This window comes from Arachis hypogaea, chromosome 9, assembly GCF_003086295.3.
Source record: "Arachis hypogaea cultivar Tifrunner chromosome 9, arahy.Tifrunner.gnm2.J5K5, whole genome shotgun sequence".
NCBI lineage: Eukaryota > Viridiplantae > Streptophyta > Magnoliopsida > Fabales > Fabaceae > Arachis > Arachis hypogaea.
In genome coordinates, this window is record NC_092044.1 from 67,106,644 (window position 1) to 67,110,184 (window position 3,541).

General features: G+C 41.2%; 1 non-coding gene across 1 annotated transcript; it reads left to right on the forward strand.

Moving 5' to 3' along the window:
* Nucleotides 1–3,097: 3,097 nt before the first annotated feature.
* Nucleotides 3,098–3,205, forward strand: LOC112714163 (small nucleolar RNA R71). Its single transcript, XR_003159119.1, has one exon. It is a non-coding gene; the product is annotated as a small nucleolar RNA R71 (small nucleolar RNA).
* The last annotated feature ends 336 nt before the right edge of the window (nucleotides 3,206–3,541 follow it).

Genomic DNA, 3,541 nt, shown 5'->3' on the forward strand with positions numbered 1-3,541 from the left:
GAATAGGATTCTCATCCATTTCCAGGATGACAAAGTCTGTGGGGAGGAAGTAGTTCCCAACCTTCACTAACACATTCTCAACCACTCCTATTGCCTGTGGGGAGGAGGGAGTTCCCAACCTCATTGATTTGAAGCTTTTTCATGAGGGGTAGAGGCATTAGGTTGATACTTTCTCCCAGGTCACATAGTCCCTTATCAATCATTGTTTCTCCTATAGCACAGGGAGTGTGGAAACTCCCTGGATCCTTCTTCTTTGTGGGTGGCTCTATTTGAATGAGAGCACTGCAATCCCTGTTCATTTTTATTGTTTGTCCACCCTTTAATGTACTCTTTCTGACTAGTAGCTCCTTTATATACTTGATGTAGGAGGGCATTTGCTGGAGGGCCTTAATGAATGGTATATTTACTTCAAGAGATGCAAACATATCGAGGAACCTTGAATACATTATTCCTGCTACACCACTCTTAAGCCTTTGGGGAAAGGGTGCATATGGGTTCAGTATCTCCATCTTCTTCAGCTCTTCCTTGAGTGTGAGTTGGGGTGCATGGTTTCTTTCTTCATGGTTTCCCTTTGGACTGTCTTGGAGGTGTTCTACTTCCTCCAAACTCCTCTCATCACTTGTGGTGATCATCTTACATTCTCCCCACCTTACTTTCTTTGTTTCTCCTCTTAGATTCTTCTCTGTGTCACTGGGAAATCCATCAGTGGGTTTGGGAATTTGTTGAGATAGATACCTGATGAGTAGATAATTTATACGCTTTTTGGCATTATTTTTAGATAGTTTTTAGTATAATATAGTTACTTTTAGGGATGTTTTCATTAGTTTTTATGCTAAATTCACATTTTTGGACTTTACTATGAGTTTTTGTGTTTTTCTGTGATTTTAGGTATTTTCTGGCTGAAATTGAGGGACCTGAGCAAAACTCTGATAAAAGGCTGACAAAGGACTGCTGATGCTGTTGGATTCTGACCTCCCTGCACTCGAAATAGATTTTTTGGAGCTACAGAACACCAAATGGCGCGCTCTCCACGGCATTGGAAATTAGACATCCAGAGCTTTTCAGAAATATATAATAGTCCATACTTTATTCGTGATTAGACGATGTAAACTGGCGCTCAACGCCAGTTCCATGCTGCATTCTGGAGTCAAACGCCAGAAACACGTCACGAACCAGAGTTGAACGCCAAAAACACGTTACAACTTGGCGTTCAACTCCAAAAGAAGCCTCTGCAAGTGTAAAGCTCAAGTTCAGCCCAAGCACACACCAAGTGGGCCCCAGAAGTGGATTTCTGCATCAATTACTTACTTTTGTAAACCCTAGTAGCTAGTCTAGTATAAATAAGACATTTTACCATTGTATTTAGTGTCTTTTGACCACATCTTGGGTCCTTTTTCCTATTATTCGAATTTCACATCATATTTTGGGGGCTGACCATTCGGCCATGCCTGGACCTTCGCTTATGTGTTTTCAACGGTGGAGTTTCTACACACCTTAGATTAAGGGTGTGGAGCTCTGCTGTACCTCAAGTTTTAATGCAATTACTACTATTTTCTATTCAATTCAGTTTATTCCTGTTCTAAGATATTTGTTGCACTTCCACATGATGAATGTGATGATCCGTGACACTCATCATCATTCTCACCTATGAACGCGTGACTGACAACCACTTCCATTCTACCTTAGACCGGGCGCGTATCTCTTGGATTCCTTAATCCGAATCTTCGTGGTATAAGCTAGAATTGATGGCGAAATTCATGAGAATCAGGAAAGTCTAAACCTTGTCTATGGTATTCCGAGTAGGATTTCGGGATTGAATGACTGTGACGAGCTTCAAACTCGCGATTGTTGGGCGTGATGACAAATGTAAAAGGATCAAGGGATTCTATTCCGACATGATCGAAAACCGACAGATGATTAGCCGTGTTATGACAGAGCATTTGGACCATTTTCACTGAGAGGATGTGATGTAGCCATTGACAACAGTGATGCCCTACATACAGCTTGCCATGGAAAAGAATAAGAAGGATTGGATGAAGGCAGTAGGAAAGTAGAGATTCAAAAGGAACATAGCATCTCCATACACTTATCTGAAATTCCCGCCAATGATTTACATGAGTAACTTTATCTTTATTTTTTGTTTATTTACTATTATTATTCGAAAACTCCATAACCAATTATTATCCGCCTGACTGAGATTTACAAGATGACCATAGCTTGCTTCATACCAACAATCTCTGTGTGATCGACCCTTACTCACGTAAGGTTTATTACTTGGACGACCCAGTACACTTGCTGGTTAGTTGAACGAAGTTGTGAAATTATGTTTAGACCATGGTATTGAACATCAAGCTTTTGGGGCCATTACCTGGGAATCAATTTCGAACAACAATTTAAGTATGAATCACAATTTCGTCCACCAATACCCTACTTGGGACTCCAGTCTCTTGATGTTTTCCCCTTGGTTTTTGATATTGGCTTGCACTTCTTCCTTAAACACCTTATTATCTTGGACTTCTCTACATATATCTTCAAGTAGAGTCTCAATCTTTGAAAGTCTATCCTCGGTTAGTGATGGTGGATTGAGATTAGGTGGTTGAGAAGGGTGGTTAGGTGAGTGTTGATAGGATCTCTGTGAGGTATGTTGGCGAGTTGCATTGTTGTTGAAATTGTGGTTGTGGCGTCTCTTGTAAGTTTTGGAGTATGGATCATGGATTTCTTTTGGTAAGTTTCCAACATAGTTGGCTTGTTCCCAGTCACCTTCTTCTCCTATATTCACTCCTTCTTGAACTGGTGATGAAGTGATGACTGCTGCAACTTGGTTTTCCTCCACCTTCTTGGTAAGATCTGCTAGTTGCTTGGTGATCATCTTATTTTGAGCTAGCAATGCATCCATGTGGTTCAGCTCCATTACTCCTCGAGTGTTGCTTCTTTCAGATGCATAGAAGTAGTCATTCTCAGCTACCATCTCAATGACATCTATGGCTTCTTCAATGGTTTTCTTCTTGTTTAGAGAGCCTCTTGAGGAATGGTCTACAGCCTTCTTTGATTCATAAGAGAGACCTTCATAGAAAATGTGAAGTTGAACCCATTCATTAAACATGTCTGGTGGGCATCTTCTTGTTAAGTCCTTAAACCTCTCCCATGCCTCATAGAGAGTCTCACCATCTTGTTGCCTGAAAGTTTGCACCTCAGCTCTCAGCCTGTTAATTCTTTGAGGAGGGTAGAATCTTGCCAGAAACTTATTCACCACTTCTTTCCAATTTGTTAAGCTCTCCTTTGGGAAGGATTCAAGCCACTTGGATGCTTTGTCCCTGAGTGAAAAAGGGAACAAAAGCAGCCTATAGACATCCGGGTGGACTCCATTAGACTTCACAGTGTCACATATTCTCAGGAAGGTGGTTAGATGTTGATTGGGGTCTTCTTGAGCACTTCCTCCAAACAAGCAGTTATTCTGAACAAGGGTGATGAGCTGGGGTTTTAGTTCAAAGTTGTTGGCATGTATGGTGGGATTTTGGATGCTACTTCCACAGTTTCCTGG